At 44.6% G+C, this 15378-nt stretch overlaps 1 protein-coding gene across 8 annotated transcripts in view; it reads left to right on the top strand.

The window, feature by feature from the left end:
- The window catches only part of LOC119181217 (DNA excision repair protein ERCC-6), a 794400-nt gene that overhangs the window by 317694 nt on the left and 461328 nt on the right, over positions 1–15378 (top strand). The window lies entirely within an intron of this gene.

The raw sequence follows: 15378 nt of genomic DNA, 5'->3' as shown, positions 1-15378 counted from the left end.
CGTCGTGCAACTTACTGCAGCAAGATTGAGGGCAAGTTCATTCGAGAAAAGTCAGAGTTTCTTGGCTGCAGGATTGACTGCTGATGTAAGCAGGCTACTCTCTTCAACATTGTGGTGTTACTTTCGAGCTGGTGGAACTCAACGCACATAAATCATGCTTACCAGTTTGTTTTCCTACGTACATGCAGCAGAGATAAAAATTTTGGCTAATGGCGTGTCCTGATAACTGGAGCCTGTTGGGAATTTCGCAACTTGTATTTAACCCTTTGCGGTCTGCTGTCGGTTAGCGCCCGACAACGCAACACAGCCGCAGCAGTCTGCTGTCGGGCACCGCGCCCGATAAGTGTGTTTGTGGTTTATATTTCGCGTTTTTTTCTATAAAAGTCGCACGTATCTTTAATATGCCTGCAGCACCATCTTTTGAGAAATGAGGGAGCTTACCGTGTTGAGGTTTACTTGTCTTTACACTAGGCTGCAGCAATATCTTCAGCACGGAGCCCAGAGCGTATTCACTCGGGCAAGGTTCGCTGAGAAGCATGGCCACGCTTTTACCTTTTACCGCGTATGATTTACAGTGGTGCTTTTAGCCAAAGTGAGGACGACTTTATTGAGTGAGAAGATCATATGTCTTCACCAGACAGTGACGTCAGTGATTCGACAGAAATGAGTAACGAAGAAGACGACGACGACGACGGTGGTGGAGAGGACACCTCTGTTCTTCTGCAAAACCTGAAGTAACAACCCCAACTTGCACCCAGACAATGCTTTGAGTGGTATCGTACGCTGTTCAAATATCACTAAAGAAGTTGCCTGCTTCAATGCAGGAGCAAAAATATATATCCAGTCAGTGTTTCTTCCACAGTTCGTGTTACTCTTCATGATGCCAAAAACTGGCGAAATAGTTTTGGACCAGTTGAGGCAGAAAGTGGGTAAACATTTCGGACTGCAAAGGGTTAAAGAACTCTACATGCAAGTAAGACAATGCTAAATGCTGTGGAAAGTTTCTTGACTTTGGTAAGTCTGATTGACTCGGTGCCCACTGGCCAGTCATTGAACCTGTGCTGCCTCCAAACTCAGTGTAACTGCTGTTTCTTCTGAATGAAAGTGTGATTGTAACACGTTCATTGCAAAGGTCACTGTGGCTTTAGTTTACCGCTGTCTCTCAAGAGGAAGGTGCAATGTCGTCCTTTATGAAGGGTGTGGCCTGTGCTCTGCGGCAGCTACCTACAGCACTGTCACTGGACTGAAAGAAAGTATACCTGCTGTTGGCATCACCGATTCGCAAACAAAATAACTAGTCATGGATGGTGGACAATTGCTGCTAGGTTGGGCTCCCTCTCTTCCATCACAAGAACGGGCGATGAGCGCAGTGCATCGTCTGCGACCAACAAATGGAGTGCGGTGCGTGAGTACGGTTCAAACGTCAGAAAATCTGTCTGTCGGCTTACGCAAGTAGAGCTTCGCTTCAACTGGAGTGATATAGGCGAGAGCGGTTCATACAGGTGAAGGTTTGGTTGTGGTTTGCCAGAGTTTCCTAAAATTAACTAAAGGGTCCTGGTGCTATGATTGTTCAGCAACCATGGGAATGATGGGTAGTACACAAATTTGCCTGGTGTTTGTGCTTGCGGGCTTCAAACGTACGTACTTGTGACTTTGTTTATTGCTGTGTTTTGTTTTATTTCGAATAAAAGAATGGACAATTCTGAACTCTGTGCTGCAATTCGAATTGGCGAGCTTAAAAAATTGGGGGGTGAAGTGCAACTGCTCAACATTTGCCGATTGTCGTCTCCTGACTAAGCCGCTTCAAGCCAGGTGAAGCCAAACAAAGCCAAAATTAAAGAGATTAGACTAATTTGTGTGCTACCCATCATTCCCATGCTCGCAGAAGTGTCATATGTTGCAGCTCCCATAGACACTAGTGCTAGAGCTCCCTCTAGTGTATTTGTAAAAAACTCTAGTTGGTTTGTTATTTAAAAAGTGTATATTTAAATGCCATGAAAATTTTGCTTTCCCACTTATCTGGAAAATCCTGTAAGCAGTGGAAGTATTTTGTCACATCTGCTCCGGATGTTAGGTCTTTTAGTATATTTATATTTGATGCTATAACGCCAAGCACAATGAAATCACTCAGGCCATTATGACAGTTTCATTTCATTTCATTACCTTAAAAGCCCAACAGGGGCAATACATAAGGGGTGGGTTTGCGTATGTTCATTATACATTGTTAAAAATAACATTTCATTAAGCATTACGAACCAGAGCATAAGTGCACGCGTTCATTATTGTGTGATAACACAAGCAGTTGGAATGATGAAAATGACATCCAGTGATTTTTATTCTGAGAAATGATGAGATATTTCTTGTGTGAATGCGGGTGGGCTGGTTAGGGTGGCAATTTGCTGAGGCAGGCTGTTCCAATCTGTGGCTGTGCGAAAAAGAAAAAAAGTTGAAAAGGTAGTAGTATGGGCGTGGAGGCGGCCCACATGGTTGATGTGCCCAGTTTGATGCAAAGTTCTACCAGCGGGAATAATGTATGGCGGTTTATTAAGTGAACAATGATAAAACTTATGAAAGGGGATAGGGATGATACACGGCGACGAAAAGCAAGGGTTGGCAGACCCAAGTTCTTTCGCAACGACGACACGCTGACATGATATGAACATTGAGAGTCTACCGTATATACTCGTGTAAGGGCCGCACTTTTTTTTCGAAAATTTTGCTAGGTGCGGCCCTTACACGAATCAGGCCGATTTAGTACAGGCAGTACAGGCCAAAGGTCTGTACTGTTTATGCAACAGTAGCAGAGTGCAAGAGTCACAAATGACATGCCAGAAATGTTTTTATTCGGATTCCATTTCGCTGTCCTCGTTCTCGGAGGAGCTCGCCTCGGCGTCCGCGTCTTCCCAGAGACGGTCATCTTCGGTGCCGTTCATGGAGTTCGAAATTCCCGTTACCTTGAAGCTTTTAGCAACTACTTCTACTGACATGGCACGCCACGCATTCAAAATCCATTCACACACCTGTTGGAGCGACGCCCGCTTCAGCCGTCCTGTAGGGGTCTTCTCGTGGACGCCTCCAGCCATCCATTCAGAGTAACATCGGCGAAATTCCACTTTGAATGGTCTGTTGACGCATACGTCGAGCGGCTGCAGCACACTCGTCAGGCCACCGGGAATGACGGCCAAGTCCGTACGAGTTGCGGCAACTCGGTTCTTGACGCGGTCGGTCAAGTGGCCCCTAAAGCTGTCCAAAACAAGGAGGGCTTTCCGTTGTAACAGCCCTCCAGGTCTGTTTGCCCAGACGGTCTTAATCCAGTCAACGACCAGTTCCTCGGACATCCAGCCCTTCTCTTGCGCACGTACGACGATTCCCTGAGGGAACTTCTCTTTTGGGAGAGTCTTCCTTTTAAATACGACGTACGGCGGAAGCCTCCTGCCGTCTGCCGTGATGCACAACATCACAGTGCACCTTTGGCGTTCTGCACCAGTCGTGCGCACAGACACACTTTTCGCACCTTTTAAATCCACTGTGGTGCTTTCCGGTGCATCGAACCACACAGGTGTCTGGTCCGCATTCCCAATTTGGGACAGGTCGTATTCATGCTCCCTCCTGAGAGCATTCACGAAGCGATGAAACTTAATGACGTGGTCTTCGTACTCGCGCGGCAGTTTTTGGCAAATCGTCGTTCGGCGCCGAATAGAAAGCTGGTTACGGTTCATAAACCGCGTAGCCCAGCCCCGACTTGCCTTGAATTGTGCCGGGGGTATTTCCATGTGGCGAGCGATGCTGAGGGCTTTGACGCGTATCATGTCAGTCGATACGGCGTAGCCGTCCCTTCGTGTGTCGACGACGTAGTTGACGAGCTCGCTTTCGAGTTGCGGGTACTTGCACTTTTTCCCGCGAAACGCCTTTCGGCTCCTGTTAGTAGCGGCGAGGGCATCTTTCTGATTCATCCAGTAACGCACGCGCTTCTCATCGACGTCGTACTTTCGTCCAGCTTCCCGCTTCCCGTGCTCCTCGGCATAGTCAATCACTTGCAGCTTAAATGCTGCAGTGAATGATCTCAGATGCCGGCCCATCGTCCGTCACGTGCGCTGGCTTCTGCAGGGTTCACTACAACCAACAAAGTGACACCGACGACACCGATCTGAAGTCGCGCTGCCAACGTATCGACACGATGCTAGGAACGATGCCAACAAAGAGGCCGCACAAGGCAAATATGGCGGCGCGCTGTCAACAGCGTGGTCATAGAGAAATAAAGGTTAAGAGTGGACACTCCCGTAGACCCCAGCGGCCCAATCGACCCTAGCACACCTAGTGGTTGGTGAGAGCAAGTGGCGTGCGCTTCCTGTTTCGGTTTCACTGGCGCAAATTTTGAATTACTTTGCATAACCGACGTTTGGCTATGACGAAAGTTCATGATTTCAGACCACTATTCATCGCCCAAATGGATAGTTTTTGTAGGTAGTTTTGATTTAGCGATTCCCTGTTTTGTTTTGTTCAGTGGTTCGTGCGAATCGGTCGTGACGTAATTTTTATTTTGATTAAGTTATAATAAAAAGAGATGCAGGTAATGATAATTCACTACGGTTTTATTCATCGCGCTTGTGTTTTTCTTTTGGAACGAGTGTTCAATGTATATATCAGTCAAAGAGACAGAGTATCCGTAATGTTTTATTCAAAGGCAAGGTAGAGTCTGAGAATATAAAAAGCACAATATGACAAAGGTAGACAACAAATGCATCTCGCCTTACAAATAAATTGTAACAAATACAGAGAGAACACAGACAACGCACACATCGCTAGAGTTGGCAGAAGCCGAGAAGCTGGTGAAGTACGACACACCGGGCCAGTGGGTAAGTAAGGATCTATGGCAAAAACACAGCGCACAATGCTGATGAAGAAGGAAGAAGTGACATAAACACAGCAATGAAGTCGCGAATCACGCCTGGGGTTAACCGAAATAATGCATATAAAAAAAGAGCACACAGAAACAGCACGACACAATATAGCAGAAAGGCAAAGGTGCAGTGTGCTGGCTGTGCTTAAGAACAGCTAGTCCAAAATGAAAAAAAAGCAGACTTGATGCCTGCTTGTCCTCAGAAAGGTAGGGCTTTGCAGCTTGCTCACTACGTGAAAGACAAACTTTATGCTACAACACTGGCAGGTTTTGTGGCTTTTGTTATGCGTCGCCTTCATCAAAAACTTAAGATCCCAAGTGATTTGCGTCTGGGTGTTGCTGTGACGCTTGCGAGCTAAAATAGATTGTAGTCATCACTTATCCAGAATTGTGGACCTTAATTGGTGCTACGAGAGCGGTATTACAGGGCTAATAAATAGCAGAAGGAAACCACTTTGACTCATTATTTTTTACAAAGGCTCTACATCGTATGTTATCACTCAAAAGCTATATAAAAATAAAATGGCAGCGTCCGCAGCCCCATCAAACGCTACAAGTTTGAGTATTCTTTTGAAAATTTTGATGGGCGAGATGAGGAGGTTGATGAGAAGCTAAAATACGAAAAGCGTGATAACGTGAACCGTGCCCACTTCATACTGTGTTCCTTACCCGCTCGAAGACATTTCAACAAGCGGTTTTGTTATCCATATATTACTTGAGCTGGAGAGATAAAGCATACACAGTGACCAAGCGAGCCACAGTAAAGTGTACAGTTCGCCCGCATTTGCTACAAAAATACAGACAGGATACCCAACATTCTTTTTAAGGTTATGCAAATCACTTCGAGCGAATACACAGTGTCCCTACTCCTCATAGCGGGTAACCTAAACAATGTATGCAACGAAGGAGTGGCTAGTCCAGTTGAGCTGAATATAAGCATATAAGACCATAATGAAGTCTGCTGTAACGAAGTAATAACATAACAAAGCTATTGCAGGATTCGGCTCAACTCGAATACTTTAGTGTAAACCCGCCGCTAATTGCTAACCTTTGAACTTGTCAAGCTGTATGCCTGAGATTGAAGACTGGAACCTAACCCTATCTAAGTTTTGGTTCACAAAACGCACATGCCAACATAAACGAACCCGGCAAAACATTTTCAGAAACTTCGCGCGACACCCAGCAGAGCAGAAATGAAAATCGCCAACACTTGACAGATGGTGATACAAAACATCGCACACTTTCAGGTGATGTGCAGTGGCCTCAATTATGGCAAGAAAGCGAGATTCAAGTTGTTGTACGTATGCAAAAGCTGCTTCTGATGGCACAGTGAGATTCCCAAAAAGTTTGCTGGGGACGTGGTATGCTTTGAGCATTGTGAAATACTGGTGGGTACCCTTAAGCGTCTCACTGTCGTCTTTCAGTAACTGTGGGCAACTGCAACCGTCACATGCATTCCAAAGGAAGTGTGATGAGAAAACCAGCTACATAATATGCAGCGGAGTCATCGATAATATGGGAGTGAACGTTTGTCGCAAATTCAGAGAGATCGTCTAGAGCGGGAAAGTCGTCAGGCTGTGGCTGTGCACACTCCTCATTATCCACAAGAGACGCACTGGTGAGGGAGAATGGCGAGAGCTGCTCCTGGAGGAGGTCACATTCATCATCCTCGACATTTCCGTATTCTGACAGCTTGAAGAGTTTTCTTATGCAGATGTGCTTCAGGCCACAAATAAATTGTGCTACATTGGGGTTGGTGTTGCAACCCTGTTTTTGCCTAATGTGGCCAAATATGTTCTCCAGAGGATCCTGTTGAAACCTGCGTGTTAACAGGTATTCAAAATTGTAATTTTTGGAGAGGTCGTCCCATAGTTGACAAATTGCCTGAATTGTAATTTGCCAACCTACGATGGTTTGTGGTTGACGTCTGCCAACAAACTGCCATGATGCAATCCAGGGAAGCTGGCCTCGGAGGAAGTCAATCAGCTCTGAATCATTTTTCATGATTGCATGCCGCAGCTTTTGCGAAGTTCTTTTTTTACTCGAGCTGTTCAAGGCATCGAAAATCCTGTCCATACGATCACAAAATTGAGCTGTAGTGATGGCCGAGGCAGGCAGCACCTTCGCATACACCAATGCCGTGATAGCAATCGAAACTGATGCACTGAGGACCTGAGTTGCTTTGCTGACCTTCATATTAGAAAAAGGTTTCTGATGAACGTGCCGTTCAGTCAACTTTGGAGCCAGTCGCAACCGCAACTCATGTGAGGATTGGTAAAGGCTTACAATGTGCGACCAGTTAACGATGTCATCCCCAATGTATAACTTGTGTGCTTGGACATTATTGCGCGTTGTTTTAATTAAATGCGGAACATCAAAAATGTAATATACCCGCTCACCATTAACTTCAGAAAAAGGCTTTGCTACTGTCACTCTTAGTTGGTTAGCGAGACTTACATTTGAACTGCCCTGGTCACAAATGACTGCTTTCACTGCAATATTAATGCTCCTAAGCTCCAAAATGAGTGACACCAGCAAGTTATGCATAACAGATGATGGTGTTGATGTGTGCCCTATAGTAAAAGCAACCGGTTGAACCCACTTTCTCAAAACGCCAACAAGAAGAAAAACCAGTGCTCGATCAGCGATGGTTGAAGTGCGATGAGTGCCATCATCTGTAAAACCCTGGACAACGTCTCTTGCAGCATCATAGTACAAATTCTTTTTGAGTGCTATTTCGTCGAAAACTAAAGCGCACACTCGGTCCTGTTCATTCCAAGCTTGAGTATTTGTTGCAATGGAAGAAAGGATTCCTGGAATTATGCCTGGAGTCATCTTTACATTAGCTAGCCACCTCCTTAATGAACGCCGGGAGGGCAAAGAAAAATATGGAGCCAGAAATCGGTATGCTCGCGGACCTCGGAAGTTTAAGTGAAGAGCAAATTTCTTGAAACACACGGGAAACCGCTTGCCCTTGCGTTTGGGCCTCAAGCGAACATGTGCAGAAAGAAGTTTAAAAACCTCCTCGGTGACGTGCGGTCGGATAACTTCAAGGGCCTTTGAAGTTGATGACGGTGCTTGGTGAGGCTGTCTCCGCAGTCTTTTGATAGTTTTCCGCTGTGCTGCTACTTTGGCTTGCAGATGTTTAATGGTTTGCTTGTATTTCATTGATGGAGACATTGTCGCTGGCACACAGGAACGCACTGCAATAAACAAAAAAATGGATGTAAAAGCGAAGAACAACTATTCCCATGCGAGCACTTTCCTCGCTCTTTCAGACCCAAGGTGCACAACTTTCTGTGGTGCAAAGTTTTCGATTCCACTACCTAAAAACAAACCATTCACAATGTTGACAATGCACAAAAAAAATAAAAATCACTGAGAGCCCACCCTTACATTTTGTAAGTGCACACGTAGTGTCCTTTTGAGGATAGTTTCCTCAGAATGTCCTAAACATAAAATAGCACATTAAAAACAGCTGCAATAAAAGCATAGTCACCATTTTCTCTAGGGCACTCAGGCGTGGAGCTGTTGGCGGAGACGTCTTCTGGAGGGTTTTGTGAAGCTTGTTCAGTTCCTCGGACAGTGCTGTCGGAACAATCTTGCGAGCGGCCTGCGGAAGTCTCTATATCAATCCACTCTGGTGTTGAAGTGAACATACAACTTACCGGTCACACAAGTTCCTTTTGTGACAGCTGAATGACTGGTTAAGGTTTTCTCCGGTAAGACGAAGTCAGCGGAAATTCTTTCACCAGCTACAAGGGAGCTGCCACCTGCAGAGGTTTGGTCAACAGTCAATTTCGGTAAAAAAAAGAAATCGCGACACTGAACGCACCCTGTTCATCGGGGCACCTCAATGTGTGGGAGCCGCTTTTTGAAGCCTCTACCGCAGGTCCTGAAGAAATGAAATTACGACAATGTATCAGTAAGAGGCTTAAAATAACACAAACTGAAGCTCATCCGCACCTTGCAGTGCAGCTTCTGCAGCCATTTCACAGTCACTACTTGAAGCGACGCTCAGAGAACCTGCATATATGTGCAGTTGGTACAAGTTGCAAAGCTTGTAGCATGGGTAAACTTAAACAGCTCTTTCAAACGCATAAATTGGTCGAACGTGGAAGAAAAGAGAAGGCACCAACTAGGAAACAAGTAATTTGTGATTTTTGGAATTATCAACAGTGGCAGCTTTCACTGATGAAAGGTATACGTACATGTGCACTCAGGCTTGAAGATAACGTGAAATAGCCCTTTAAAGTCTTTTAAAACAAGTTGCGCAGGTCAAGAGCATCAAAAAACGACAGAAATGTAAAGCTGCTGTTAGGAAGGTAATAGCCCACAATTCACAAAATTTAAGACTTTCCAAGTGTTACTTCTATAGTGAGGCTTCTCCATCGGCTACAAAGATCTTCACGATTAACTGTCGCCACTGATTCAATACAAGTGGCTGCTATTGCACATATTTGAGTTTCAGTCAATCACTTACATGGTGCAGCTGGTTGCACACTGGGAACAGCCATTCTTGTAAGCCTTGTGTGCCCAGGGTCCATGAAACTTTGAGCAGTAAAATGGTCGCTACAAACCCTGTACGTTGCGTACAATAGGCTGGCCGGCTTACTAAGGAGGTCATCGCGTCCAGCATACTGCATCCATGCTTTCATCCTGCATTGGCAATGAACTATCAGCTGAAAGGGGAAGTGCTTGAATAGTGATTTTTTATTGTTACCCTCACTGAGCAAGTACGAACAGTAAGCCTAAAGACATGCAAACCATACAAAAGCTTTAACACACCTGCTGTTCCGTGGTATGCGGAAGAAACTCGTCCCAGGCTTCTTGTGGGTTCTGCCATTGTTGAAGCACCACGATACACAGCAGTAGCTGCCGTAGCTTGGACCGCCGGACGGCATGGCGTCAGCGCGGTCTGAAAATGTTAGTAAGTGGATGCTTCGCTGTCAAATTACGAAAAAGATATGTGCACGTCATAAGTGTACCAACAAACCCCTTTGAATGATTAGCTAATCGATGCACAATACAAAACCAGCGATACATCTCTGACCCATAAAACTCTGACTTGCAAAGATATACGTCAAGACCACGTACAAAGATCTTCAGAAGTTTCCAGGCCGCTATCCCTTGTAATGCAATGGTATCGCGGCCTGGGAACTTTAGAACACCTTCGTACGTACGCAGTATCAGCAGTACCTTGGGAAGAAAAATCGTAGTTGAAATTTATGCGGTAAAATTATATTGTAAACGTCAAAAAAATTTGTGAGCAGCTTGCACTAGTGGCACAAGGCTAGCGAAAAAACGAAGATGATGGCCACTTGGCTAGTCCAGATTTGCCTCCGGCACACCAAGAATTATTCGTGTTCCGAGCCTTCGGGAAACGCGTCGTGAAGCATGCGAGGCCCAGCAAATGCTTCTCAATATTTTGCACCGAGCCTATGACCTAGCTGCCCAGCTACGCTCAGCGCACAGACGCTCGCGTCCGTGGCAGACGCAGCACGCGTCGCCTCGGCTTGACGCCGTGCCGCCTTTGCTATACTGCATACGTTGCACAATGTTCCCGTCTAGCCGCCGCATAGAGCCACAAACTTTCTTTTTAGCGAACCTCCCAGTCCTTACAAGCTTCAGAAAAAGGTTACAACTGCGTGAATGAGACGCCACGTAAGAAACAAACTCGCACACTCGAAGCGCAACGTGTGTGTGTGCATCTTTCTATGTTTGTTGCATGGTGTGTTATTCGCGCAAGTGTAACCGTTTTCTGAAAAAATGACCCAACAAGACCAACAACATGTCATTCAACAAGCTTCGCTTGAAAACGTGCCTCACCTGTTATCTCGCGCACGAAAACGCCGACGCAGCCGACGTTGACGAAAGCGACGAAAGCTTCTCGCTGTCAGTCATGCATGGGCTTGTCGCTGGGTAGATGGTGTTTATGACAGTACGGCTGAAGAAAAATAATCGCGTAAGGTGTGTTGAATAAATTGTTTTTATGTATAAAGAACATACCAGATTTAGGCGTATAATTATTATTTTGTAAAAACAATTCTGTTGCATTGATTATAACTGTTTTTTTTGCGCTTGCGCCCTCTGACGTTTGGTGAGAGCACTAGTTCGTTACGTAGTCGTGACGCACTTCCTGAGGCCAGGTTTCGCGGAGTGTCCGCTCTTGTCTTCTTCCTTCTCTATGGCGTGGTCGGCGCGTCGGCGGAAGTAGAATAAAAGCGGAAAAGCGTGCAGCGCCATCTGGCTGTAAATGAACTAACTACACTTTTCTGGCGGGACATTTTGAACTTTTTTTTTTTTTTTTTCGAAATATCCGCTTTCAAAGTTGGGGTGCGGCCCTTACACGAGGGCGGCCCTTACACGAGTATATACGGTATGAACCTCACAGCACGATTTTGCATGGTTTGGAGAGCGTTGCTTAAATATGTTTGGTGAGGGCTCCTTACTACGCTTGCATATTCGAGTTTAGAGCGAATTATGGTTTGATAGCCTAGTAATCTGACAGGCTCTGGGACTTGTTTTAGGTGGCGTTTAAGGAAACCTAGTGCCTTATTAGAAGATGAGATGACATTAGTAATATGTGCGTTCCAAGCTAGATCCTTGGTTAGGGTAACACCGAGGTATTTGTATGAGGGCGAAGCTTCTAATGATATGTTATTGATTGATTATGAATAGAACAAAGGGTTACCTCGGCGAGAGAATGTCACAACTTTGCATTTAGCGGGGTTTAGTGTCATTGGCCAACAGTCACATCATTGTTGCAGACGATTAATATTTGCCTGAAGAGAAATTTGGTGAGATGTATCAGTAATGGTTTTGTAAACGATGCAATCATCTGCAAACTTGAGACTATTACAGGTTACATGAACAGGTAGATCGTTAAGATGTATTAAAATGAGGAAAGGCCCGTATTAAAATGAGGAAAGGCCCAAGAACAGATCTTTGAGGAACTCCGGAAGTTACTCGTAGGGAATCAGAGGTGCTGTTGTTAATAAATAAACACTGGGAATGATTATTAAAAAATGTTTTGATCCATCGTAAGATGTCGAGGTGTAAATTTGCCAAAGATAGTTTTAGTAGGAATTCTCGATGTGGCACCTTATCGAACGCTTGCGCGAAATTTAAAAATATGGCGTCTGTCTGTAGGTTAGTATCGAGATTTTTGTGAAGATCATGCAGAAACACTGTCAATTGGGTTTCGCAAGAAAGCCCTTTGCGAAGTTTGTGCTGTGAAGGATCCAAAAACTTATTCGAGTCTAAACATTTCATGATTCCTGTATAAATGACATGTTTAATGATTTTGCACGGTACGCTGGTAATTGAGATGGGGGATAGTTAAGTGGGGAGTTCTTGTTCCCTGATTTGCAGATTGGAACAACCCTTCCCACCATTCAATCATGAGGAATGATGCCTGTGAAAAGTGACTGGGAAAACAATAGACATAAATAAGCAGCACTGATATCTTTAGTATTTTTTAACAATTTTGAGTTTATGTTATCGACTCTGGCTGAAGATGATAATTTAAGATTGTCAGTCAGAGAGGAGATACCATCGACATGGAAAGTTATCGCTGGCATGGCATTAGGTGTGCTCGTCGCTGTAGATGGAGATGGTAGGCTAGCTTCCTTGGAGAAAACTGACACAAAAGCTGCATTGAAAATGTTAGCACACTCCTTGTTGTTGATCGTTTCACTGTCTTTGTTAATTAGCATGTTGCTGTTCTTATCTCGAGGATTAATTACCTGCCCGAATATTTTTGGGTCGTTGACCAGCATCATGGGCAGGTCTTCATGAAAGTAAGATTTTTTTGCTTCCTGAACAGCTGATAAGTATGCACGTTCCGCTGTGTAATATTTATTCCATGCGCATGCATTTGTGGTAACTTTTGCTGCTCAGTGTAAGCATTTTTTTTTGCTATCCAACCTTTTTAAAGAATTCCTGAACCATGATTTTTCTGGTTGTGTTTGTTATGCTATCTATGGGATGTACCTGTCTCCTAGGCTGTGTATTTTTTTGTTTAAACTTTTGCCAGTTTCTTGCCAGTTTCTATGGATAGTACGTTCCTTGAAAGACGCTTCAAATGAGGCTAAGAACTCACACAGGTTACCTGACATAGCTTCGTAGTTTTCTTTCTTGTAAACATGTATAGTTTTTGTACTGTCAAGCGCGGAACTGCTCCAAAGTTGAAGGACACGTGAATGACCTTATGATCACTGATTTCTTTTAGGTAGGTGATCGTCGATAATTTGTCTGGTTGGTTTGTTAGTATTAAGTCTAATATGTTAGCTGTGTCTTGTGTGATACGTGTTGGTTCGGACACAAGTTGACAAAGATTAAAATAATGAAAAACATCAAGAAAGTTTTTTACCTCTGTCTGATTTACTAAGTGGGGAGCTAAGTTATGCCAATCGATGTCTGGAAAATCGAAGTCTCCGAAAAGGAGAAGGCTAGCCTTGGTGTGCTTTGATGTTATATCGCAGTGTGCATTGTTTTTTAGTTCAATGGTTAAATCCGGGCTACTGCGGGGGGCTCGATAGCAAACACCCACAAGTACTGATTGTGGAGCTGCGTGACAATGAATGAAAAGTAATTGTAAGTTCGCCCTGATACTGAGAACGGAACACATTAATTCCTGGCTGACAGCTATAAGGACATCTCCTCCTCATGTATCCGGACGATCAACACGAAACATGCTGAAGTTAGGGAAATCAGCCAGTACTTTCGAGTCTGCAATGTGGTCGCCAAGCCGAGTGTCGATAAGAATTAACATGTTGCTATTAGAAGTCAGCTCAAGGTTTGACACTTGCTCACGTTTTTGAAATGAAGCTGCGTATATTAGTGAATATTACTGAGGTAGGTAGACATGACTTGCCTGTTGGTTTGGGGCGACAGATTATTTTTGCTTTGCCTTGTAGTTGCTATGCTTCTTTGGCTGTTTGGAAGTTTCATCGTATATGTGCCGCTTTGGGCCCACGAACAATGTTTTTAAACGCAAGGGATAGGGTGCAGATTTATCTTTAGTGAAGACGACAAGGTGTTTACTGACGTTTTTAACAGCTGGTGAAAAATCTTCTGCAACACTAAAGTTATTGCCTTTGAAGTTATGCCTTTTTAGAAGTACAGCTTGCCTCGTTTTATAAGACACAAACTTTACTAAAATTGGTCGTTTGCAGCTACAAGAATGCCGACCAATTCGGTGAGTCTGGTCCATATCCTTGGGCTCAAATTGTACCTTTAGGTAATCTGAGAAATGTCGTCAAATAATTTTTTCGGAATCTGCTGATGGTTCTGATGGAGATGGATCTGGAAGGCCATAGAAAATCAAATTATTTTGCTTAGATCGATTTTCACCATCTTCTACACGCGCTTCCAGTTTATGGATCAGTTGCGCCGTACATTCGCTGTCTGCCTGTATGGATTGCATGTCTCCTTGCAAGGCTAATTCACTTTGGTAATTACCCCCCAGATCTGTCAGCCTTTTACTTAATGTGTTGAGTAACGTTATCTTAGCTATAGATTGTTTCTTTAATTCTTGCATCTCAGCGATGATCTCAGCTTGACCAGCGGAAAGCTTTTTCATTTCGGCAAGCAGCGCGGCATTATCTGGACCAAGATTGCTTTCAATATCTTCTGAAAGGAATAATTGGGATCTCATCACGGAAAGAGACTGACGAACAATAGAAAAGCAGCACTCTGGGCTCGGTAGCTGCACGAGACAATAATTGCTTGTTTTCTTAGCGCAAAGACGATGTGATTTACAGACCTGCATGATGAACAGAAGCGGATTAGTGGACCGCATCATGGCAGTGCCACTTAGCTCACAGTGCGCGGGAGGTATTCGCTGCTCCTTTATAGGCGGCTGGCTGGTTGTTGACGATGGGGGTAGGTTCAACGGTACCTCGTCGAGGATCCCTGCTTGGACTAATGGCGCCGTTGAACGGGACATTTGGTTGCCGATTCCGACGTGCAAATGGATGACACAGCTGGTGTACGGGTTTGCCTGCGCTAGTGAAGCGCTCGTTGATTCCGCGGGAAAGGGCAGCAACAATTGCATGACGAAGGATGTCATAATCTGCGTAATGCATGACGAAGGATGTCATAATCTGCGTTATTAACAGAAGCGAATATGAAGACCGCATCATGGCGGTGCCACCGAGCCCACCTGAAGGAGATGTTGCTATGTAAGAAATATGAATGCAAGCAGTTCTAAGATTCAGCGGCCATCTACTTCATGTGTTCCTTCTCTTTCAGTATTATTCACTCACATTCGCAGCTTGTTACCTAAACAGGTCTTGCTTGATTCGTATCTTGATGATAGTTAATCTGATGTTCTATTGCTAACCGGGACTTGGCTATATGCTGACGTTTGGGACTCTGAGCTATATTATACTTCAAGACAGTACTCCAAATACAGCCATGACCGGGCTCATAAAAGGTGTTGCAGCGTGCTGTTGACCATCAAACGAACTACA

This window comes from Rhipicephalus microplus, unplaced genomic scaffold, assembly GCF_043290135.1.
Source record: "Rhipicephalus microplus isolate Deutch F79 unplaced genomic scaffold, USDA_Rmic scaffold_14, whole genome shotgun sequence".
In the NCBI taxonomy this organism is placed as follows: Eukaryota; Metazoa; Arthropoda; class Arachnida; order Ixodida; family Ixodidae; genus Rhipicephalus; species Rhipicephalus microplus.
This window is presented reverse-complemented; position numbering and strand designations above follow the sequence as displayed.